This window comes from Pseudonaja textilis, chromosome 3 (assembly GCF_049901715.1).
Source record: "Pseudonaja textilis isolate UNSWEBS1 chromosome 3, rPseTex1.2, whole genome shotgun sequence".
NCBI lineage: Eukaryota > Metazoa > Chordata > Lepidosauria > Squamata > Elapidae > Pseudonaja > Pseudonaja textilis.
In genome coordinates, this window is record NC_141992.1 from 29,933,941 (window position 1) to 29,961,194 (window position 27,254).

The following is a 27,254-nucleotide window of genomic DNA, read 5'->3' on the forward strand; positions in this document are numbered from 1 at the left end:
ATCAGTCATGACCAATTATTTTATAGATTATTTTTACACAAATAATGGCTTATCACAGTGTGTTAATCTAGCCAAAGGATAACAGTGAGCTCTGTTCAGTTGGATAGGATACAAAAAGATGGCTTTGATGTAGAACAATGTTAAGGGAAATGACTAAACCAGGAAACTGCCTCTCCAATTCTAAGGTTTTACTATTTTATTCTCAGCGTCAGGATGCGTAATACAATTTTGGAGCTATAACAAGTTATCTCTTTTGAGCTTGCATTTTTCACAGATTTAACATTGTTGCCTACTGGTTAGTCTCCACCAATGAAATAAAGCAGGATTACAGAATGCCAGGATGATGGATGCTGTAGTAATTGTGGCAACACAATCTAGTTGGGTTCATGGTCTAAACACTTCCAAAAATTGGAAAAACCTGAGTGGTATATTCACATATTTTTTCCAAATCTTTGAAAAGGGACACTAAAATGCAATTCTCTTGTTTTAGTTTTCAATTTGTTGTTCTTTTTTTTCTTATTATCCTTGGTAGTTTCTACTGGCTGAATTTTCAAGTTTTGAAAAACTGTCTTAAAATAATGTATTCATCTTGGGTTTCTTAGTGTTTTTTTTTTAACAAAATAAATCCCATGGCAATCATTTTTCAACTTCATCTTATGTATTAAGCCACTGTCCACTGCATATCAATGAATCTTTAATATTTCTAAAATTGTAATTGACTGATGGTATCTGTAGATGAATGCACTTCTCAATCAATGCAGTCTTCTTTTCCTTGATCTCAAGTGAAATAATAATTTTAATGGGTTACATTGAAAAAAAAAATCCATTCCTGCAGTCAAGGGTATGAAGAAAGTCTATACACAATAGCTCTCCCATCCATTTTTTCTATTCTTCAATCAGATACCAAAACAATTTTGTTTTCACAGCTTCTTCTTTATCTGCTACTGCCACATTCACATATAAATTAAAGTCCTTTTTCCTAAGCCCTTAGCTTCAAAGTTTGAATGTTTTTTAGTTTTTATTTGCAGCATAGGGAAATGCTGTGTTTTTATTCATTTTCTGTGGACTTAATCTATTGTTGCCACTATATTGCCAATGTGATGATTGGCTGTCATTTATTTGGATGAGTTCAGTTCCTGTGAAAGTTGCAAGTGACTAAATGTTAGTACACAAAAATACTTTATACAGATGCTTTTAATTGTATTTACTTATTTTGTTTCCCTATGCTAAGCATTGACTGGTATTTGAAAACTATTTGATTTCTTGGGATTTCTTTAACCTTAAAATAGGTGAGCTAAATGTCACACATAATATTTTTATTCACAGGAACAGCACTGGGATTTTAGGAAAAATAGGCTTGTCACTTGTGCATATGTGATAGTTGTATCTTAAGGTTTACACTGTAGTTTTCATCTGCTTCCCATATTACATTGAATTAAATTATGCCATCACTTTTCAGCAATTGTTTGTGGGAAGGACAGGTGAGGGTCCAGTGGACCATAAAAGAGAACGTGGAGACCCCATGTGGTTCCAGGTCACAAGTGCCGACCCTGCTTAAGTTTCATATCATTCTGATGTCCAAGTTACAAAATATGTAGCTTCGTAACAGCTTCTTTAATCTACTTTAACCCCTAGACTAAAGGAACCAATTTTTCTCTCCACTAGCTTTTTAAAAAAATGTTATTATAAACAATATAATTCTTCATTTATTTACAACAGCTGGTTGGTTGTTTAATGCTGCACATAGCATTTAACAGCTTCTCCATTTCATTCTCAAAATAAATAGGAAATGTGGCTAAGAAATGTTATCACTAAGTACAAATCAGTTCCCCGAAGAAACAAGCATCACATATAGCACCAACTATTCCTTTGGCTGACTTGAACAGCAATGGCAGTCTTTCTTTCTTTCCTAATGGCATCTTCAGAATTTTATAACAAACACAGCCCTTTCTTACTTTCCTGATGTTCAGAACTGATACATACACTTTGAATGCTTTGGGGTGCTGTCCAAATCTATTGTTGTGGCATCTAGTTTAACAGAATATGCTCATTTGACATAGTGGTAAACATGGTGCTCATTCATTCTGGGATGTCTGCTTTTTATAAATGCTCAGAATTTTGAGAAGCCATTGAAACTGACTCTCTGGTAATGGAATTAAACTCTAGACTCTTTTGAAGCTGTTGATGTTTCCAATACATATTTTGGAAGGATTTTTCATTTGTGAAACCTGTGGAGAATTTAATAGAAAACTTTCAGTCTTTGGCTAGGCTCAGTGAGTCATAGGTATAACATATTTTGGAGGTGACAGTTTGGGGAACATTATTGTCATAAAATAAAGTGACTTGCACATAGAAGAGAGAGGACATTTTCACTGATGGTGACCAAAACAGTGTTACTTAATGGCATCTCTAATAATCCATTTTGTGCAGGTAGTCCTCGAGTTACGACCACAATTGAACCCAAAATTTATGTCGCTAAGTGAAATATTTGTTAAGTGAGTTTGCCCCATTTTACAACTTTTCCTGCCACGGTTGCTAAGTGAATCATTGCATTTGTTAAGTTAGTAACATGGTTGTTAAGTGAATTTGAATTCCCCATTGACTTTGCTTTATCAGAAGGTTGCAAAAGCTGATCACATGACCCCAAGACACTGCAGCCATCTTAAACATGAACCATTGTCAAGCATTTGAATTTTGATCATGTGACCATAGGGATGCTGCAATGGTCATAAGTGTGAAAAAAACTGTCATATGTAACTTTTTTTGGAGCTGTTGTAACTTAGAATGGTCACTAAATGAACTGTTGCAAGCAAGGATTACCTGTACTAGAAGAAGACCTCTCCTTATTAGTCCATTATTTAAAGAGGTACCTGTACTATTTTAGTTGCATTTATTTTGTTGCATTGATGTCCTTACTATGCCCTTATTCATAGAATCATAACTGAAAGGAGCCATCAAGGCCTTTAAGGATCAGTGCAGGAGACCAAATTAAAACTCCCTGACAGGCAACTGTCTACCCTTTGACTAACCACATCCACTGAAAGGGAGCCTTATATCTTGCTTGATAATTGGTTCCATTGTCAAACTGCTCTTATATTTAGGAAGAGTTTTCTAACACACAGTCACAATTTTCCTTTCTGTTGTTAAAATCATCATTCAATGTTCTCTGCCATAGATGACAGCTCTTTACCTTTTCCTTTGTGGCATTCTTTCAGGTATTTGAAGACCATGGTCATGTTCTCTTCTTTTCAAGGCTAAATCTCCACAGGGTTTAATTTCTAGTTCTCTAGTCATACTCCTCATCCTTTTGAACCTCTCCCAATTTTCCTGAGTTCTTGAAATGTGGTGCCCAGAACTGGACACCATAATCAATGTACTATAGGCTCTCACAAGTGAAAAATACGGGAGGAAGTTTATGTCCATGATTTGCAAATTATATCTTTCATGATGCAACCGAATATAAATTGCCTTTTCTGTAGTTGTGCCACACAGCTGACCAATGTTCAGATTACAGCCAGCTCCTCTGTATGTATCATATCTTTTGTATTATCTATTTCTACTTGAGTTATGTATGTTTAGAACTATATTGCACATTATAGCTATTGGGTGATTCAAAGTCATAATAAATATATAAATTAATACCTTTTCTTAGCATTTCTCTTTCTGTAGCTTTTATATACTTTATGGTTAATGTTTTCTTCACGGTATATTTCTATTTTGACAGTGGTTTTTGGTTCATGATAGGTAGTTTGCGTTGGGGTAAATGTGCTGGGAGTGGGACTTAACAATATAAACACTTGGTGGCAAATACACATTATTTATATCTGAATACTTATATTGTCCACTTCTAGGATTTTTCCTCTTTCAAAGTAAAGCATAAGAATAATTGTTGGGAATGAAGTATATTCAGTTTCTTTAAGTTTCATTTTAATTCCATTTGATTCCCACCTATTTTAATTGTTTAATGATATGTTCTATGCTGCAGATATTTTCTTTAATTTCCCCCCTCGTGTATATGAGATATTTTCTATGGGTTCTTGAATACATCAAGATAAATTATGCTGTTGAGTGAGTTTCTACTCCTACAGACAAATTGGATGAGCTAATGAGATGGGACACTGATCCCTGCTACTTCTCTTCTTTGATATGTCTTGTTCTTTGCTCTTCTTTTATACAACTTGCATTAAGACTAGAATTACCTACCTTCCTAATGTAAATTATTCTCTGCTCTTCTATGGAAAGCCGATTTTCACAGTGGATAAATAACAACTGAAGGAAAACGGGTTAGTTTAGGAAGACTGCATAGGAAAATATTTAAATCTCCGTATCTGTAACAGTGTGGGCTTAATTCATTTTTCCCTTTCTCCTTAACTGGATCACTGTTGATCAAATAATGGGATAAGTTGGGGATAAGTTGGTGAGAACATAATGAAAACAGATTAGCATACAGTCAAACTTCAAGTTCAACTCAATGTTGATACTGTAAAACAGGGGTCTCAAACTCAATTTACCTGGGGGCCACTGGAGGCAGAGTCTGGGTGAGGCTGGGCCGCACTGCAGACGTCATTTCCGCTCGGCTTCTACTTGTCAGCGGCTCCTGGTTTTGCCTTTCCCTTCCCAAGGCAACGCGGGACTGGAGTCACGCGGAGTTGCGCCGGTGGTAGCAACTCCTGACAGCCCCAGCTGGACACCTGAGCGGAGCCTGGGCGGAACTGCCTGTTGCTGCTGCGGGTGTCTGGCTGCCCAAGTAAAGAACCGCACCAGCTCAGGGCAACTGTGAGGATCAAGAGGGGAAGCCGGACCATTGGAGAAGCGGAGCAAAGCCGGAGATTAGTAGCTGCCTCTTTCGGCACAGAAAGCTTCCCCCAACCAGCCAGCTGGTCTCCTCCTCCTTGGCCATACAGAACAAACAGGCAGAGAAGGAAGAGAGCAGCTGGCCAGTTGGGGGAGGCTAATGATCTCCGGCTCTGCTCTGCTTCTCCAACATCTGGCACCACCCTGTTCTATGTGCTGGCTGCTTGGACTTGCCGGGCCCAAATGTCAGCCATGACGAGGAACGGCAGGCAGGACTTCCTTCAGAGGTCCATTCCCCCTGCGGGCCGCACTAATATTATACTTTCATATCACGGTGGGGGCCACAGGATATCATCCTGCGGGCCACAATTGGCCCATGGGCCGCGAGTTTGAGACCCCTGCTGTAAAAGGTAAAGGTTTTGTCCAACTCTAGAGGGCGGTGCTCATTTCAATTTCTTAGCCAAGGGAACCAGCATTGTCCAAAGATATTTCCATGTTCATGAGGTCAGCATACACCAAGATGCACGGAACATTGTTACCTTCCCACCAAAGCGGTACCTATTTATCTACTCCCGTTAGCATGTGTTCAAACTGCTAGGTTTGTAGGAGCTGGAGTATATAACGGTAGCTCAACCCTCATGCGGCACTCAGGTCTTGAACCTGAGCTATCTGCTTTCCAGCTGGCAAATTCAGCATCTTTAACTATTTATAAACTATGTCATTTATACTCAAGAATACTAGCACTGATTTGAAATAAAACCTATTGTCTGAGAATGTAGTTGTTGATAAATTGTTGATCTCTTTGTATATATGTACGACTATAGTTTTACCACAACTTTTATTGTACATGATACTTACATGTTAACATGCATCTGGGAAATTTACAAGACTTTGGCGCAAACAATCAGGAGGTCCATTTTTTAAAAAAATGGAGAGATAAATTGGGCATATTTCTTTAGAAGTATTATTTCCAGCATCATTTTTGACTACATTTCTGAAAATAATGTAAATTTATTGTTTTTCTAGGAAACAGATTCAGATTGAGAGTGGAAGTGTCTGATAATATGCAGTAGGATAGGAGTAGAACATGGCAACACATGTTTTCTCGTCAGAAAGTAACCAAAGACATAGTTTACATGCTGGCTGTGTAAACTATGCTTTGCCATTTTCATGCTATTTTTCTCACTGGAATATATCCCTGACAAGAACTTTAAAAAAATCAACCTGGCATTGAGAGGCAGAAAATAAGTCTAATTTTGCTATACTTCACTGTTAAAATATCGGCTTTCATTTCTTTAGCTTTGTGCACAGTCCAGATCATTGAGTTCTAGCTGGGTAGACTGATTTAGTGCAAAGTTATTGAATAGAATACCTGAGGAGACATAGCTTATAATAAAAAAGCTTCAATTATGGGTAGCTGGTTCATAGAATTGTAAATATTTTCCTGGTTCATAAATAACAAGCCAAGAATTCTAAAAACTGAAAACTAATTTTGGTGAAGTTGTCTTCTCAGCTACATGGAAGGTTAAAGTTCAAAAGCCTGAACCACTGCTCTGCTCCTATCCACATAGCTCTATATCAGGGTTTGAACACATTTTAGTTGAGAGCTGCATTTTCTGAGAGCCATGGATCTATTGGGTGGAATTGAAGCAAACTATGGGCAAGACCAGATCAGAAAGCCTCTATGTTGTAAGGGAATCCATTCTTATGTATTTCATTTCTGTTTGTAGACTCTTTTCCTCTGTTCTGTATGCCACAAAAAGAAATACTGCTCTTGCAAATATTTGGATTCTTTCCTTAAAATTGGGTTGCAGGTTGCCTAACCTACACTAAATTATGCTTTAGTATTATGAAAAGAGTTTTCGTCACTAGAATAACTTGTTTGTATTCCAGGAAAAAATTATAACAAAGCCAAAATCACACATGCAAATTAGTTACTGCAGAGTTTAGAAACAGTGACTAGATTGCAATATATATTCTTATGGTTTCTAAACATCTTAGGAATTGCAATCACTGTATCTCTCTTCAGAACAGAAAAACCTGAAATAATTAGCTTTGTTTGGTTTTAGAGGAATAATAATCTCTTCTATCTTCCAAATACATTTCACATCTCAATCCAATCACTTTGGCAGAATACTTCCTAGGCTATCAGTGGTTCTGCTAGGTACCTTGGTTTCCCTTTAAGGCAGCTATCAATATATTCTTAACTAGTGAGAAATATGACTATCTTGGGATAAATTGCTGATGCTGACCTGACCTGTGGGTGTTCCCATTATCCAATGCTATCTGAGTTTTGAGGACTTGGATTTCAGGTATAAAAATCAGCCCTAACTGTGCCACTATACCATATATTGTAGCAATTAGCATGAGACACCACAAAGACTGTTGTGCTAAAAAGACCCATTGCACTTGTGGAACAATATTTGTGTATAAATTTTGATCTGTGGCAGTGTTTCTCAACCTTGGCAGCTTGGCATGTGTGGACTTCAACTCCCAGAATTCCCTGGCCTGCACATCTTCAAGTTGCAAGGTTGAAAAACACTGATCTATAGAGATGGCACTAGCAATATAGTGTCAGTCACCTTCTGTATTTCATTTTGCTCAATAAATGTAATGCTGAGATCTGGAATGAGTTTCTCCCCTTCTTTCTGGCAGATTGTACTTAATACACAGCAGGTTTATATCTTGCATTTATTGCTCCTGAGCTGTCTCATTTTGAATTGGCTTGCCATTCCATGCTAAGTGCAGCAATATTTTTGCTTCAGAGCTGGCAATTATCAATGGCCATCAAACTGTCTAAATGGTACATAATCTGACATCCTTGATGAAAACCTCATAGAGATGAAGATTTGAGAGATGAAAGAAAGATGGAAAGCAGGAAGGTAAACACATCTATATAAGGATCAGGGATTTTCTGGCACTGCAGTTAACACGGGAAGTAGAAGCTCCAATGCTTGTTCTTTTTTTCAATGAATAGTATTCATGGAGCAAATGACGATGACAGTCACCTCAACATGGTGAAGAGATGGTGGATGGGTGCAAAAAGAGATTACATTTGCAATTTTTCTTAAAGCATTAGCCAGTCTGTTTAAAAGAGAGGAATCTGTGATAAAAAATAAGAAATAGGGCCAGGAAAAAAGATATCAGCAATTTCAATAAATACAGCATCACCCTGGATCTTTTAATGTATCCTAAGAAGGAAATAAGCTGCCTTATATTGGATCAGACTATTTGTCTCTTTAGCCATAACAGCCAACCAGCAACAGCTCTTTAGTTTTCAGGCAAGATGTATTTATAATCTTACCTGGTAATGCCACTTGTGGGTCCTTGTATCTTCTCTCTGAAAAACATGTTCTGTTTTTCTGAACTATAGCAACTTTTTCTGTTGGATGCTTCAGAACTGCAATCAATTGCAACTACTCTGCTGCACATTATTTATTTGTGCAGAATAACTAAGATACCTGTTGTAAGAGCAACTAGAATTAGATAGTGTACTCTATCCATTATTCTCATTACATAGCTGCTACAAGGTTGAGCTCATGAAGAGTGATAATATTGTTGGTAGAATCAACCTTTGCCATAAGTTGTGGGAGCGTCATCACTTGAGACTTTCAAGAAGAGATTGGACAGCCATTTGTCAGAAATGGTGTAAGGTCTCCCCCTTGGGTGGGGGTTGGACTAGATGACCTACAAGGTCCTTTCCAACTCTGATTACCTGTTATCTGTTATAATAATGTGGGCTATGATACCCCAAAATTGGCTTGATAAAGTTTTTTTTTAATTTCAAGATGAGCAAATCTAATCTCAGCCAGAAACAGGATAGACAGGTGTTTGAATCCTTCACCTCTTTCCAAATGACATGCTTTATTCTGAATTGAATAGTCACTACCAAAGCAGAGATGAAAGGTAGTATTAAACAAATATGTAAGGTCCTTTTATATATTATAGAAACTAATCCCTACTTCTATCTTTCAAATTTAGATGATTGGCTCAATAGAAATTTCATATAGAGTGATAAATTTAAGATGGAGAGCTTTACCTTGTTTTTAAATGTCATTACATCTTCATCTTCCAAAATTTGATCCATACAAATTACTATCACACGTGTGATTCAGCCATAAGGTGAAACTCAGAACTGTTCTAGAAGCTTTGAAAATAAAGAGACCATCCCCATGGTCAGTTGATCAAAATTCAAATGCTTGGCAACTGACTTATATTTATGATGGTTGCAATATCTCAGGTCAGATTATTCCATTTTGCAACCTTCTGACAAGCAAAGTCAATGGGTAAACCAGACTCAACAAACTGTGTTACTAATTTAACAGTTGCAACTATTCACTTAACAACTGTGGCAAGATAGGTTGTAAAATGGGGCAAACCTCTTTTAACAAATTTCTCAATTAGCAACATAAATTTTGGGCCCAATTGTGATAGTAAGTTAAGGACTACCTGAAGAGTCTATCATTTTCTGTCACAAGGAGAATCAAACAGTTAAAAAAAACCACTGAGAAACAGCAAGGCAACCTCACCTTATCAGATGCACGCAGTATTAAAGGCTGCAGAAAGTGGTGTAGAACTGTCTTAAAGCAACAGTGTCAGATATCATCTTAGCCTGTATGAACCCTTTTGATGGGCAGGGCTGCAAAATGCTTTGAATGAATAAAGCCTGGCTACATTTTTTTTAAACCACCAGTATTATCTGTTGATGGCAATAACCAGGTTCATTTTGTTACCTAACTCCATGCTGGCAAACTCAGAGCAGAAGGGACTTAACTCTTAAATAAAAAAGAGAGTGGGGAGAGAAAAGCCAATAGCAGTTCCTAATACATGAAGAGCCTTGGTTGCCTTGGAAACCCAGACAACTGTGCTTTATTAGCAGCAGCAAAGTGGTCTTTGCAGAATAAGCTGCACTGAATCTGTAATAGGATTATGGCAACCCGTTTTTCCTCACAGTCCCTCCCTTTCTTTTTCCTTGCCCTTTTTGTCAGAGATTTATGATTAATGTATAATCTTCTGCTGAGCGAGAAAGAACTTTTCCACATCTCAAATGGTAGGGTGAGAGGAAGAAAATTATATTGGGTTTCTCCCATGACCAAGCTCAAGGCTTATTAATCAATTGGCCGCTTTGCCCCATTGGACATCTGCCAGAGATGTATAGACATATTAGGCAGGGCCTGTGGCGGTCCAGATTTGCTGAATTGCAAGTACTCTCAGCAGTTCCAGCTGACATGACTAATAGTAATAAAAGCTAATTCTGCAACATTTAAGAAGGCCACATTTCCCCCATCCCTGCTCTAATGAAGTTCCTTGGCACTATGGTCATTTTTCTGACCTGAAACTTGATCATATCACTTGAGCTCCAGTGGCTTCTTCTCAAGAACCTGTGGTGACACATGTATGTGAAATCTCACCACCTATAAATGTTCACTGTACGGCCTCCCATAAGAGATTTCTTTGATGAAAGTTTCCTAAAAGCCTTTTTAGAAACACTCCAGGGTAACCCTTTTTCCAATTGCCTATTTCTGAAATAAAACATAATTTTATAAAAACAGTATCTTCACTAATTGATGTGAGCAAAGGTAATTGCTTTTGTAAGACAAGGAAATAAAGCCATACACAATGAAAACAATTTCATACTAATATATGAAGGGAGAAAAGCAGATTTACCTCTATTCCCCACCCAAACTATAGTTTTAAATAAATTCAGTAGGATTTAAATTTTGTTTAATTATTAAATTTATGTGCCACCCGTTTAATCAGAGGTAACTGTCTCAGCTCCTTGGGAGTTACAATTTTAATTAAGTTCCTCTTTAAAAATGATGCCTAGCTGCCTCATTACTGTACATATTGAATTACATGCTGAATAGGAATGTTTGTGATTACAAACCTTTAGAGATTAAACTTCTAGTACAGTATATATTTCAAGGAAGGGTGAAAATATTTTACTTTTCTGAATTGATTTCTGTGTCTGGTGTCCCACTTCTTAATCAACTTAGTTATTTTCAGAAAATAGAGTATCAAGTAGAAGTAACTATTTCCCATGAGGTGCATTTGTAATTTTGAGAGTTTGAAGTGGGTGACAATAATTAGCCATTTTCAAAATGGCTGTTTGCATGGCTGGTTACAAAAAAAAAGAAAAGAAAAAAAATTACATAGCTCAGCCAAAATGGGTTCAAAATGCATTCTGGGATAAAGATGATTTGAGAGGTGCTTTGCTTTGAAGCATGTCACTTTTCAATTTTTTTAAACCAAAAGGCAGGGAAGAGCTTGGCACATATCTCAGGCAAAAATGAGAGAGAGTGGTATCTTGGGGGTTATGCTGTTTTCTTTTGACATATGTTTTCCAATTTTTTCCACGTTTTTTGTTTATGTTTTCCAATTTATCATTTTATATTAATGCAGCTCATTTGACATTCCCAGCTCACATATGCTGGCAAATGGAATGAGTGTAATCTTTTGATAAAATACTTTTAAAATTATTTGTAGACTTGCTTTGAGCTAGTGGGAATCTAAAATTGTGGATAAAATGGAAGAGATTACTTCTACTTGAAAGCGAAGCGTGACTTTAGAATAGTTATCCCACAACTCAAAAAGAGCCTTAAGATATTATATTTCAAACAACAAAAATAATACAGGTAGTCCTTGACTTATGACCAAAATTGAGCTCAGAATTTCTGTTACTAAGTGAAATATTTGTTAAGTAAGTTTTGCCCCATTTTATGACTTTCTTGCCATAGTTGTTAGGTGAATCACTGCAGTTGTTAAGTTAGTAACACAGTTGTTAAGTGAATCTTGCTTTCCTATTGACTTTGCTAGTCAGAAGGTCGCAAAAGAGGATCACATGACCCAGGGACACTGCAACTGACATAAATACGAGTCAGTTGCCAAGCATCTGAATTTTGATCATGTGATCCTAGGGATTCTGCAATGGTCATCAGTGTGAAAAACAGTCATAAGTCACTCTTTTCAGTGCCCTTGTAACTTAAAGAGTCACTAAATGAACTGTTGTACGTTGAGGACTACTTGTATATGTTGTATGTTTTGATCACTACAATAACTTTACGTACATATCTTTATGTAAAAATAAAGTTTATAAATTTATTCAGTTGCTGGCCGGGTAATTGAAGCAAAAATGCATTAACTTGAATTCGAATTCATCAAAGAGGTATCATTTTAACCAGATAACACTTTTTAGTTCACATTCTTAAAAGTCCTCCCCTTGCTGCTTATTATCTGCTCCTCCGGTGGTATACGTTGCTACTAAAGTCTTAGAAATTTTTGAAAGTTGAGTTAGGTGTAACAGCTGGTTGTCATCATTTCTTCCAGTGTTTATTCTAAAGCAGCCTCACTTCCTGCTAATAATTCCAGTTATTAATGAAAAAAGAAAAACAAAAGGAACATACACAATAAAGGTTTATACTGCATACTATAAGAGAAGAATATTTTGGGAATGATATACTCTGATGCAGAGTTTTATATCTCCAGGACATCTGTTTGTTGTTCAGGAAGTTATTGAAGGTCTGAGAGAATAACAAGAACAACAAACCTCGGGACAGGCAATCATGGAGTCTTCTTCTTGTTCTTTTGCTTATTTTTTTTTCATCTTGGACTACTTTTCTGATTTGTTGTATCTTTTATGTGTATTTTGGTTTCTAGATGTAAATTAATAATACCCACAGGTTGCCAGTACTAGTTTTCCTGTACCGGTTTAATATTTTTAAAAACCAGCCATTAGAATAAAAAAAAAATTGACTGCAACATTTGGATTAAATTTTTACTCATTATTATCTCTAGGCATAACATCTGCACTGCCAAAGGGACTTTGAAACTATCTTTCTGGAATTTTCAGTCATACAGCATCTAATTGTCTTTGCTGAGATAGCACAGCTTAAAAATTCTAGCCCCAGCCTGAGTAAGAATTGGGGTGTAAGGCTAAGATCTCTCATTCAGGTTTTATATAGGCGCAATCAGTTTATATTCAAATCTTAAACAAACTATGAGTAAACCTTTTCCCAGTCTTTCCATCTTCCAGCTGTGTGGATTTCAACTGTCTCGGTTCTCAATTTGGCTGGAGAAATCTGGCAACTGAAGTCCCTGTATTCAGAGAGTGACTAAGGGGACGGGTAGATTGATTATGTGGCATCAAGTTCTTGTCAGCTCCTAGATTTTCCCCATGAAAGGGGAGGACAGTTGCTTTAAACATGTTTGCATCACAAAATACATGAGCTCTTTCTTCAATATACAAAGGACATTTGTAAACAAGGAACTAGACCTGTTCCTGACCCTCAGTATTTCACCCATGATTTTCTTTCTAATCTTTTTCAGTCCTAATGCTATTAAATATGCAGAAGCCCATTTATTTACCATTTTGTGATGATGTCTGTGGCAAGGGGCGTAAGCATAAGTGACAAGATGTGCATCATGCAAATATGAAAGGCTGTGGTTTGTGTCATGACATTTTTGCACATGTTTTATCCTTGCAGTATATACCAGATGCCTGGGGCTAGAAAATCATACATCATTTGTTATAACCACTCTACTGAACAAACTTAATTTGGCTGTGATCATGCAGCACAGTAAACCATAAATCATGTTTTACCAAGCGGAGTTTCTGAGTTCCCACATCCAGACCAAGTGAAAACTAAATGGCTTAAAAATGTAACTCAGGCTTAATATGATATCGGAATTCAATCAGAATGATGTTTTTACTTGATCTGATTTTTTTAATGCTTCACTGTGTCAGCTTTGCTCAGTGTGGTTCAGTGATTCAGGACTAATAACTTTAATTATGTTTGTAAGAAGATGATAGCACAAAGCTCACTTCAACCTTGGACAACTCTCTCTTCCAAATCTCCTCTCCTCTACATATGTTGGGTAATGCAGTATCTGGAATTTACAGCTAGAATGGAATTTATGAAAGTTGCCATTCCAATACACCATTAGTACTTTTTCTGCTAACATTTCCTCCATCCTCTCTGCAGAGGAAATGAGGCATCAAATAACTTACATGGAATCTTTCTGAGAGTCTAAAACTCTGTTAAGAAAGAGGTGGGGAGAAGGGCTATTATAATGTTTTGTTTGTAAGCTAACTCCCTCTAACAAATTCAGCAACTCTTAATGATATTGAGCCTACTTGTGGTAAAGGATATTTTTTGAAAAATGCAGACTCAATATGTAGAATATGTTTTAAAAGCAATTATTTGTAGTGGTAAACGTACATGTGAATTAGCTTATTATAATAATTGGGAACATGATTTTCTACAACTGTGATATTAAGGGAATCCTTCCTTCTTCAAGTTGCTGCTAACCATATTTGTAATTGCCTGGTTTTCATGCTGCTTTTGTCCACAGGAGAACATACTCAAGGAAAGTTGGGCGGGAAGAACAAAAACCATTTTGTGTGAATTCATTCTCCATTCTGCATAGGCCAGTATAATCCAGCTGTGAATGCTAGAAAGGATGAGAGGGAGAGCTCTTTTGCCACAGGCTGGAATTGCATTCTGTGACAGATAGTTATTTTTCTACAGCTGTGTTCCTCAATTATAAAGCAAGATAACATCTTCTCTCTATGATAGGGGTACTAAGTTCAATTAACATTCATCTAGAATTGTGAAGCATTTCATTCTATAGCATTGGGCTAGATAAAAATAGCCAGCCAAGTCATGCTGCATTTCTTAATATCTGAATTCCAGGCATCCATTTCTTTGTATACAACTTCAATCTGCTACATGCAACTAGAACAATGCTACATTAATTTTTCTCAATTAATTTGAAAAGGAGGGCAGCTTCTTTCCTCTAATGTGGTCTTTAGGGACATCATTTAAGAGAACAAATTGCTGGAGATCTGTTAAATATTAATACTAGTAGAGAGAGCATTTGGGGCGGGGCAGTAGAGTGTTTGTAGAATTTATGTAAACATGTTATGTTTTAATCTTGCTCTTCTTCCAAATGAAACCTAGAGCTGGGTATAACTACAGGTTTCCCATTAACCAGCTCTATTCTAAGGAATGGATTTGGCTTACTTAAGAACTTTTCTTGAATTTTATATCTACGTGGGAGGTTTATGTCATGCAGAGTCTATGACCAGTATTCTATCAGCCTTCCCCAAATTGGACAGCTTCAAAGGGGAAGTCTTCAACTTCTGGTATTATCAATATCTCAGGGCAGGCAGGGGAAGGTTGCTGTATTGCATTTCAGATTTTTCAAGACTACAAACTTTAGGATTCTCGGCTATCATGGGAATGTTATACCATTGTAGCTGATGGATTTTCTAGTTTGGAAAGTGTGTTTTATGTCTGATGGTTTGAGATAATGTCAGCATATATTCTCAGATAAAGGTACCTGATTAATCCAGATGGCATTTACAGAATAAGCCATAATGGATTGGTTCATATATAAAAAATATGATTAAAAAAAAACAGATCTATTTTGTGATTTAAACCAGTTAGATAAACCTATTTTCACATATCAGTGTTTTGCATCATTTGCTGCCTTAAAAACTAGATTTTACTCCCACTAACAATGTGGCTCTAATTTTATGAAATGCTTATAATTTACCTTAGAATAGTTTAACTTCAATTGCCAATTGCTAACTCAAAGAGAAACTATCTGAAGGTAAAGCTAAGACTGGGTTAGATTTTCGTAGAAAACAGTTCTAAATCAAAAACTTTGCTTGATTTTGATTTAGTAAATTAGTAATTCTGTATGTTGCAGAGCCTGGCAATTTAAATGGATGGGGAGTGAATGGAATGGGGTGTAGCTAAAATTATTGTATTATATTGGGAGAATTTGTTGGGTTAAGGGTAAAATAGGCATCCAGTCAACTCATTTTAGAGTCTTGAGTTTTTAAATATTCTTAAATATTCTCTTCTCCCAACTCTTTCACACTGGCAAAACAGTTGGCCTCATTCCATCCAGGATGTTATGACCACCAAAATGGTACTGGCTGAGGTGATGAGGACATCTGGTGCAGGTTACAACCCAGTGGTAAGGACTATTAATCTTGCTAAAGAATTTTCCACTGTTGCTAAATTATAATTCCCAGTGGTCTTTCAGATAGGACATACCATAAGCCAGCATTTATATGAAAGACCGACTGAATGGTTTTTAAGTTTAATCAAGAAATAAATAAAAATATCTTGCCTTGTATTCGTTTCTTTTTGCTTCTGATATAAAATAAAAGTAATTGCTATTGTAAAGGTTAATGAACGGGAAATCTACTGTGCACGAACATATACCAGTCTCTGGGTTTTTGCTGCAAATCGATTTAATAAAACAAAGGGAAGCTTTGTGGGAACAGCCTCAAGGGGTATGGATTGTATTGTTCGTTAAAGAAAATCAATCTACCAGCATTGGGTTGCAATTTTGAAAAACCCTGTTTGGTCCAGTTCTTACAAAATTAATGAATGGAGTATAATGAATCAGTACCTTATCGACAGGGGAGGATGTTAGGAAGCTGAAAATAAGATTGAATTTAAAAACAAAAGATAAACAAAGCTTAAAAGTGTTGGTATGTACATGGTTTGAAGTTAATAGTTTGATATTTTATTAACAATATCTGCCTATACTCTTTTTCATTTTCTTCAGATTAAGTGTTCATTCTTTTTTTAAAAAAATACCATCTGCACTATTAAGATATTTTCTGGTACATTTATTACAGGGTAAAATACACAACTTTTAGCAGGTGCTGAAAATATGAATTTGTTATTTTATGGCTTGTTCTAGGACTCCTGTAGACCATGAAAAAAAGAGGCATTTGTGGTAAAAATGGCCAAAGGCAATGTGTATCTTACTTCTCTATTTATAAAAGTCTGAATTATGAACTGATTTCCATTGTTTAGAATAACATGCAATTTGGAGAGATCTTGAGATTGCTGCTGGACAGTTTTGCTTTTTAGAAATGTGTAAGTATAATGAAAAATAATGATACAAATATTTATTTACCTATCTGCTGTTGCCAGTGGTAAGCAGCCATTGTAGGTTTTGAATAAGTGAAAAAAAAATCTGCATTTAGCTAAGAAAAGTTCCTAGTGAATTGGCCCCTAGATCTCTTTTTCCTTCCTTCCAAATTGGCTTTTAAAGTTTTAGACTATGTTTGTTAAGAGACATTTGTTTCCAACACCGAAAGTGAAAAAATGTAGAACATACAATTTTAAGTTCCCACTGCTTGCTAGTGTGGGTGTATGTGGAGTGGGGACAGGGGGGATTTGGGGGGAAAAATAAGTCAAAGTGTAGCAGATTTCAACTCTGGCTAGGGAATTGAAAGAAAACACATCTGGATGACATCAGGGTGGGTCAATCTGTCATAGATTAAACGTTGAATGGTAGATTCTGGGGGGGGGGGGAAATCAAGAAAGTAGGAAGAACATTTTGCTGATAATAAGGAAAAAAAAACAATTGTGTATTTACAACACTTATTTTTTATCTGAGAAATCATTTCTCTCATTTCTCTATACACACAATAGAAAACTTGTCTCTGTATAGTCTTTGCAATAACTTGTCTTTTACCAGTTCCTAATACAAAATATGTGAATGAGCTGCTCACAAGCAATTTCATTTAAAAAAAATCCCACAAAAACATATACATATTTGAATATTGTTTTAATTTTACAGTGGAGATGATTGCATGTATTTGAGAATAGTTGTAACTCTTAATACGTTCAGCCACATTAACTAGCTGAAAGAGAAACAGCTATTAGGACAATAAGGAGGGAGAGAAGGATGAAACTATTTTGTATTTCAGGGAAATGTGCATATATTATTTAAATTATATTTTATAATCAAGGTTAGACTACAACAAGTATTTTTTCGACTCCCCCACCCCGCAAACACATTTTAATAACAAAAACAATGAGTTATGCAAAACAACAATAACAACAACCCCATGCTAATAGTTTCTGTGTCACTGTATGGCCTTTAGACATTAACTAAAAGCTTTGCAGAATATAGTATTGGGAAAAATGCTATATTTCTATAGCATTGGAGTAAATTGTTTAAACAAATAAAGATCTTAAATTAGAAAGTGGCAAGATGTTCAATTACCTATGTAGTTGTACCTGTGCCCTGATTTATTGTATCTATCCTTGTAAGAGAAAGACAAATCCAAAATTCATAGCTGGACATTACTTTATTGGATTCAACCAATTCAACCAACATGGGGCAAAATAATATGCACTCTATCACATTTATATACTTAAAAGTTTAAGGCTTGCTTGAGTGGAGGTGCTGAGTGTATGCCAGAACTTAAGCAAAACCTGTTGGTCTAGATTGTTCAGGTTGAACATGGATAGTTTTTAGGGCCATGGGGATGGGAGGCTGGAGGTGGGAGCGGGATCCAGATAGGGGAAGGTGAGGAAGAAGATGGTACAGGAGGGAATTTATCACTTTTAAAGCCCTATGACATTGATTATTTGCAAGACTGCCTCTCCCTAAGAATAACTGCCTGTTCCCCTAGATCAGATAGGGTGGGCTTGCTCCAGATTTGCTCCCTGAAATCTTGTCAAACTAGTAGAACCCCAGAAGCTGCCTGTTCTGTGGCTGCCCCTACCTTATGGAACACCACCAACAATTCAAGAGGCTCAACCCTTCTCGCTTTTCAAAAGACCCTTAACCCGGGCTTTTTACTGAAGTACTGTGATTGAATGAATAGAAGGCATGGAAAGTGGGTAACTGAGCCTGCTTGGAATATCCAAAGGGGATGATTAAGGTTTAGGGCTTTTGTTTTATTATTTTACTGCTTTTACTGTTTTAGGATTGCTTTATTTATTGGTTTTAGTGTTGTTATAAGCCAGCCCAGAGTTGCTTAAAACAGACAGCCAAATAAATCTTATAAAGTTACCTAAAATGCTTCTTCAGATAAGGTGATACAAAACAGCTTATCATCTCATCTTAGTGTATATGGCTTGGCTGCTAACCTTCCCTCCCAGTCTTAGTTACTATTTTTCAGGCATACATGATGAAGATCATTATTCCCAGTTTCTTAATTAACAGAACACAGACTTGATTGCTGCATGTTGATGACATCTAATTCCAAGGCTAGATGGTTTCTCCCAATGGCTTCATATTTTATTAATTACGTTGGTGATAATTACATGAAATCCTAGCAAATGAAAATTCCACTTCCCTTGAGTCATGCTTGATGGCTATATGGCCACATTCGAGCAGCTTTCTTGGCAACGGTATGAAAACAGTTTGCCATTGCCTTCTTCTGAAAGATTTATTGTCTTGATTTTTCAGTTCAGTCCACACCCCTGAGATATTTTTGTGGTTTTTAGCTCAAACATTAACTAGATATGAAACTACACAGCTTTTTCAAGGTCAGCCAAGTTTGATTAAGTGCTGCTAACTGTTCGGTCATCAAAATAAAATGAAAAGACAATGGTGAAAAAGAAAGCTAAATCCCTGAACCCCTGAATCCCTTTTAAAGAGTCATTATGGTCTTCTTACTGTCTCATTTTGTTTTTTTATGTTGTTCTTTCTCATTGAACTTTGAATAAAGTTTATTCCCTGGGCCACTAAGAATGTACTATAGACCAGAGCCAGAATAGAAGGTAGATCAAATAGTGCTTCTTCCAGATAAAGTGGTTCTGATGGTGCAGTGGTTAGACTGCAGTACTGCAGACTACTTCTGCTGACTGCCAGCTGCCTGCAATTTGGCAGATCGAATCTCACCAGGCTCAAAGTTGACTCAGCCTTCCATCCTTCTGAGATGGGTAAAAGAGGACCCAAATTTTTGGGAGCAATCTGCTAACTCTGTAAACCACCTGGAGAAGGCTGTAAAAAGCAGTATGAAGCAGTATATAAGTCTAAGTGCTATTGCTATAATATTTTGTTAACTTTCTTAGAAATGGGAGATATATATAATTTAGAGACTCGGATGGAATAATACAGGATATTTCCCAAAAATTGTTAAAAGGAAAGGTTTTACCTGAAAAGGAAAATATGATATTTGGTTGTGAGATTGTTCTTGACCCAAACCTTGTTCCAAGGAAACAAGCACAAAACAGAGGTAACAGCAAAACTTTTTAATGATTCTTTACCAATTCCATTCCTTCACGGTTAAAAGTCTGTTTCAAACTAATTGTCTTTGATAAGAATGAGCCATGCCAAGGTTGTGCAAGGCTTCCAAGAATACTAGATAAAGTTACTAAGAAATATTTCAAACACATAGAGTCTCCAAACACCAACCAAGATACTCCAAATGTCCACAAGGCTTGAGTGCAGGAACTCCTTTGCTTTCTGCAAAGAACTCCGGTTTCTCAGCTGGCTTTTATCTCCTAAGGGAGGAGTCATTACCTTGCAACCTTACTCCTGAGTTGCCCATGCTGCTGCAGCTGCTCTTTCCTTCAAGCAGCCCTGCACGCACGCACACTGGGCACAGGCTCCTCAGGGACCTCTTTATCACTGCTGCCAGCTTCCACAATCTCCAAAGGCAGCATTCCACTCCCTGATGGCTCTGGCCCCATCTCTTCATCACACTCAGGCCCCTCATCTGAGTCCTCGCTCTCCGAGCTGCTCTCTCTCACCTGCTGCTGGTGAACCACAACAGAGATCTATATATATTGATAAAATAAATAAATAAATAAAATCTTTTAGAGGTCTTTGACTTACAATCATTTGTTTAACAACTATTCAAAGGTACAGTGGCACTAAGAACAATGACTTAGGACTAGTTCTCACACTTATGACCACTGCAGCATTCCCACAGTCACATGATCAGCATTTGCAAGCTTCCCAGAGAGTTTCTGACAAGCAAAGTCAATAGGGAATGCTGGATTCACTTAAGAGCTGCAATGATTCGCTTAACAAACACAATGATTCCTTAACAGTGGCAAAAATAGTAAAACAGCATTCCTTATTTAACAACCATATTGCTTATGGAATGGAAATTTTGATACCAATTGTGATCATATGTCAAAGACTACCTGTATATCACACTCAGGAACTGTTTTCTGACTATTGCAATGTCTACATTTCTAAATTTCTTCTACCTTTCATTATTCCTTCCCTCACCTCTAATTAAAATTTATAGGTACTCTTTTCTTGGGATAATACTCCATGTATTTTACCTGACTTCATGCAGTAATTTTATAGAATTTAAGAGATTCAAGAACTCTTTTTGGATTTTCCTGTAATAAGTTAATATATCTATCCTTTGGAAACTCTTATTAGAGGCAAGAGATAGGCGTGCTCATGGTAATAGGTAATGAATGGTAGGTTCAACCATCCCACCTAGAAGAGTTTGAAAATTGAAATGGCAAGAAATCTATTGAAAACTCCATAAAATGCAATCTTTTGTGTCTCTTGGGGAAGCCATTACCTACACATTCTTACCTGGGAGTAAATTGCATCCAATGCAATGAGTCTCATGAGTGGTATATACACTTCTTTGAAATTCCTTTTAGTGTAGCTGTGATAATTTGTTTTGAGAGTGCATATTATCTCAGGCAGAATACTGTTAAGAGAGTTCAGTATTATATCTCATTATAGATGGATACAGTAACTAAAATTGAGTTATTTCCCAAAGCCAACTTCACAAAACAAATGCATTTGATGTTTGGGTGTTTGGATCTTTGGATTTAAAAATTACTCATCATACTAAGAAAAGGAGCCAGGTACGGTTATGCCATCTGTTTTAGAGAAAGCCTGAGCTGATAGTGTTGACATAGTCACATTTGGCTGTATTCTTACAACATGCTAATCCACTAACTATAATTAACAAAATACACTGTCTATTGGCGTATCACTTGTCAAGTCACAATAAACCCTATCATGTTTTCACATAAACTTCATCCTAGGGATTACCTTTAGTTTTCTATAGTTCCCACAGAGACATAAATGACACATTCTTGATTTAATATGATGGTCACACTTAAAACCCATGCATTGTTTGGCTTTAGCTTGGTCATTATGGTTTGTAGCTTGGTCATTATGATTTATAAGCAAACCACATGTATGGTTTAAATGTGATATGTGAGTGCAGCCAGAGACATGTTCTTCTCATGTGAACTGGGTGAAACTAGAAATTGACTGGGTCTACTGATAAGGTATTAAGCAGAGAAGCTGATAGTATTCTAGTAAACCAACTCTGCTCACATCAGGTGAATGAAATCTGGGGGCTATACAAAAGATGAGGTAAATGTCCTAGGGGAAGCATGGTTGCTAAGCAACTGGGAAATGTAGAGGCTGCTTATTGTCAGGAACCTCTACAGCTATTTGCATACCAGGGTATTGTGTCTTCCTGATTAGTAAATGACCTTAACTCAATGGATATATTTCTTAGAGATATGCAAGAGTAGAGTTTTTTTTAAAAAAGATTTAAGGTGTGAAATTTATGATCACCTGATCTGGGTAGGTTGGAGATGTGGCATAAATATGGAGGCCTCCCCAAAATACATCATGGAGGTCTTTCTCTATTGTTGAATTTGTATATCATGACTTCTTAACTTAATGTGGTATATGAACTCAATGAGATCAGTTTTCAGACCATGATGTAACAGTAGGTTAGGTCGCTTTTTCATATAAAAAGAGTTAATAAAACAATGATTTAATGGAATGTGAATCTAGTTTGTCTTCCTATTTCTAAACAGTTTATGCTTTAAAAATGCTAAAGTATCTTTACTGAGGACATATAGACAATCAGATGTGTTTACACCAATGATCATTATTTACTGAGAATTCTGAACTATTATAAAACTTAACTTTCTCTTGAGGCTAGAACTCAGAGTGGCCCTTAGAGAAATAATATCACACTAAAATGTGAACAGTACTGCCAGCCTTGTCTCTGGAACACTTGTTATGAAAAATCTCAGCAAAGATACCTTTAGAATTGGGTTATGTTGCCCTTAAGAAGGTAACGCACCAAATGTTAAGGAAATGTTAGTGTTTCCAAGAATGTAGACAGGCAATCCTAATCCTAGGAGGTTCTTTTTAAATGATGAACATTAAATTATTCCAAAGCTTAGCAGCATAGGAGTTAAGAGGATTTGGAATTTAAATGTATATTTGCTTAATTGAGGACAACTTTACTGAAAATAATTTTAAAAATTCAGCAGGTCAAACTAAAAGCTTGACTTGATTTAATAAAAAATCATTTTTAAAATTCTACATGTACACACAACACATATGAAGATAGGCAACCTTTGGGGGACAGTACTGTGCCATTTCAGCAATAGATAGACCAAAGAGGGAATGTGACTGGTGAGAGTGAAATGAGACAGTTTTAAGAACAAAACAAAGGAGAAGAAAACACTGGAATGTATACTATTTGAGCTTTGGGGTGATATGTTGAGTGGGAGAGCCTTTAGAATTTAATGAAGATTTTATGTATCTGTCTGGGGTCTTTTTAGTTGATATAAGGAGCAACGTAATCAGTCTTACTACTATGCATGTCTCTGGTTGGGCTCACACAATGCATTTAACTTACAAAGCATGGCTTACAAACCATAATGACCAAGCCAAAGCAAAACAACACACATGCCTTTGTGTGTCCTGTAAACCATCATATTCCACCAAGAGTTTAAACTTTATATAGTAGCAATTGTCAGTCAGTTCATCGTTATTAAATGGTAGGTAAACATTCTATCTATATGAACACAATCCATATTCATTCCTTTTTCAGATTTCTTTTTATAATTGTCTAAACCAGTTTGCTCTCTGATATGTGGGGGACTCAGTTCTAAAGCCAAGCCAGCCCAAAATTTAAAATGAGCAATAACAAAAATCCATTTTTTTTTTGTAAAAAGTTTTTTTTTCCACATTTCATAAACATCTTTTTTTACTGAACAGCATGATTCCAGGTTTTCACATTTCCATACAAACATGACCTTGGTTACATACTCATCTTTCACATTTGGTTTCATATCCTATCATTACATTACACATTTTCTATAAATTTTCTCAAATACTTTTCTCAGACTTATTTTATATTTTTCTATTCATTTCTTAATCTATTTCTTTTTACTTTAAATAATTATCATATCTTCATATTTATTATACTTTATACTTTTATCTGTCAGGTTTGCAATTTCATTGCATATTCTTATTTCATCATTTCAAAAATTCCATCCCAATTCAAACAATTCAAAATCCCCCCCCCACAATTACTAATTTGAGTGTACCACCCCTTTACCTTATACATCATTTAATTAACTCCTCTTTAATTCCCAATAATAATTGATGTTTTAATTATCACCTAAAAAAATTAATACGTAACACATGCATTTTAGGCCAGATTCCCCATGGCACTTTCCCCTTACATCAAATCATTAATAATTTCAATTAAATTAATCTATTCAATTAATCATAGAAACTGATGTTAATCTTTTTACAACAATCCTCAGAGTTCATTTCAATGTATTCTTAAATTCATTAAATATAGAACACTTATCATAGTTTCTCTTTTTCACATTTATTCCATTTATCTCTATGTATACTTTAACAAACAAGTATTCTAATAACAAGAAGACATCGGTTCCAATCTTTTCATTTTAAAAGTCTATATTTTTTACCTTCTAAGTAATTTATTACTTCAAATACATTTTTAATACACCACATTACCTTGCAGAATCCGCTTTCTTAATCCTTATCTATCCATTATCTCTATGTCTTTTAAATAAACAGTTTCTTTTCATTTTTGTTCGATTTACATATCTCTTTACTTCCTGGTTCTTTTTCTTTCTTTTTTCTTCATTCTTTCCCTCCTTTTCTTGCTCCAATTTGTATCCCCCTCCCTCTTTAAAGCTTTCCTCTGTAATTCCCTTTTCTGCTTCTTTCCTTTTACTTTGTTTGGCTTTCAAAATGTTCCCCTTTTTAATTGCCTCCTCTAATCTCCAAGTTTTAATTCCCATTCTTTCCCCCCTTCACTTTAATATTCATTGCTCCAATTGTTCGTTGCAGATGGCCTCTTCTTTAAACAACTCTTCCCCTTCTGGCACTCCTTGTTGTTCTTCATACTCCAGAATCACCATTTCTGATTATTGTAAGGCAAGACAGCATGACTCACCTCTTTCATGTAACATTTCTTTTATGTTTCTTAGTTCCATTTTTAATTCCATTTAAAAGGGATTAAGTTCTGCCATTTTTAGACACTTCTTCACATCTCTTTCGTAACTCTTTAAGTCCAAACCGATTTTCCAGTAATTTAATTCGACCAGCACCTTTGATACTTATTTCCAATGATCAGCTTTTATTAACTCATCTTTAAGTTTTTCCCAGATTCATCTAACAGTCCAAGATCCATAAATTTAAGTTTATGCCAAGATCACCAAAAAGTCCCAGAGTAATTTCTTCACACTTCTTTCTTTTCTTTTCTCTTTTAAGTTTTATTGTTTTTAAGACAAACTTAGACAAACACAACATAGAAACATCAAGCCATCTTCCATATATATATATACATACAGTGTGTTGGTTGGTTTACAAATTGTTTTGTGCTTCCACTTCATAGTCTTCACTTACAATTACATTGTATATATTCTTGTATTGTCAATCAAATATTCCTAAATACATTAATATTGTTAATCATTTGACTATATTATTATTCATTCATGTTTTACAAGATAATCCATATTTTACTTAATTTGTTTTATGACAGTTCATATCATCATCTCAAATCTATCCTATAATTATTTTGTAGATATAATTTAAACAATACATCTTTATATATTCATTATGTTCTAAAAATCTACGCATTTCATTACTATGTTTTATTGTCTAACCATTGATGGAATAGATCCCAAATTTTATAAAATTGTTTATCTTCTTGTTCTCTGATTTCAAATGTCAATCTACTCATTTCAGCACATTCCAATATTTTCTTAATAACTTCCTCCAGTGTTGGTATTTTCTCATTTTTCCAGTTTTTAGCAAATACGATCCTAGCCGCTGTTAATACATTTACAATCATATATTTCAATTCTTTACTGTATATTTCAGGTAAACTTCCCAATAAAAATATCTCTGGTTTCAAGTCTACATGCTTTTTTGCCATTTTTTCCAACCATGTGTGGATTTTAATCCAATATTTTTTGGTATCCGCACATGTCCACCACATATGGTAATATGAGCCAGGTATCTGATGACATTTTTCAGATTTGTTCTTGAACATTCTTGCTATTCTTGTTGGGGGGAAATGCTGCCTGTAAAATATCTTATACAAATTTTCTTCATATGCTGTTGACATTGTCATTTTATAATTTTGAGACCACAATTTTTGCCATTTCTCTAGATCAATCCCATATCCAAAATTCTTCCCTCAAGCAATCATAGTTTCTTTGACTTGTTGTTCTTCTACTTTAATTTCTAATAAATATCCATACAATTTTTCAATCACCTTTTCATCAATACCTGTCAAAATCTTATCTAAATCAGTCAATTTATCATAGAAACCTTCTGTTTTAGAATCTTTATCATACCTAGAATGTATTTGTGCATATGAAAACCAATTCATCTTTATACCTTGTTCCTCTAGTTTTTGCATAGATTTAAGTTCACCGTTTTCATTCAATATTTCACCATATCTAACTGTTTGTTCCTTTTTGTATATTATAGGATAAGGAAATGCTTCAATAGTCAATAGCCAGACTGGAATTTTCAAATAACATTGCCTTTTAGTCTTCTCCTAGTTCAACCACAGAGACTCCCGTATATAGTGTCTTCTAAAATACCCCCGTGTTTTAGTTTCTTTATACCATAAAAAAGCATGCTACCCCAACAACAGATCATGTCCTTCTAATGTCAACAAACTAGCGTTTCTTAATGTTAACCATTCCTTAACCCAACAACAAATTTGTAGCTTGGTAGTACAACTCCCAATTAGGTAAACCAAACCCTCCTCTTATTCTAGCATCTTGCAAAAGTTTTAATTTTATTCTCGCTTTCTTACCTTGCCATATATATTTCAACACAATTTTATTTAAGTCTTCAGAATAATCTTTTCCAAGCCTAATTAGAATTGTTTGGAAAAAAATATAAAATTCTGGGTAATATATTCATCTTGATTGTTGATATTTTCCCTATTAATGACAGTTGTAAATTTTCCCATTTCGCCAAATCTAGCGCTATCTGCTGCTTGAGTTTAATATAGTTATTCTCTTTTAGTGTTCTACATCTTGCTGTCAAGTGTATCCCCAAGTACTTGATCTTATTTGTGACCTGGATTTTCAAAACATCTGCCAGTTCTTCCTTTTGTCTTAATAACATATTCTTTGTCAAAATCTTTGTTTTGTCTTTATTTATTTTCAAACCAGCCACCTTCCCATATACCTCTATCTTTTCTATCAATTTTAATGCTGTTTCTAGTGAGTCTTCTAAAATGAAAACCAGATCATCTGCAAGTGCTTGCAATTTAAATTCTTCCTTTTTAATTTTTATCCCTTTTATATCCCTTTCTTCTCTAATATTTCTGTTTAGCACTTCCAAACAACAAAGGTGACAGTGGGCACCCTTGTCTTGTTCCTTTTCTT

General features: G+C 35.6%; 1 protein-coding gene across 14 annotated transcripts in view; it reads left to right on the top strand.

The window, feature by feature from the left end:
* Positions 1-27,254, top strand: part of EPB41L1 (erythrocyte membrane protein band 4.1 like 1) — a 197,053-nt gene that overhangs the window by 24,741 nt on the left and 145,058 nt on the right. For 2 of the 14 annotated variants that reach the window (XM_087929101.1, XM_087929102.1), the window contains exon 3: positions 15,693-15,780. The exons of the other annotated variants lie outside the window; for them this stretch is intronic. The gene's annotated coding sequence lies outside the window, so the exon portion shown is untranslated. The remainder of the gene's footprint in view (positions 1-15,692; positions 15,781-27,254) is intronic. 14 annotated transcript variants of the gene reach the window in all.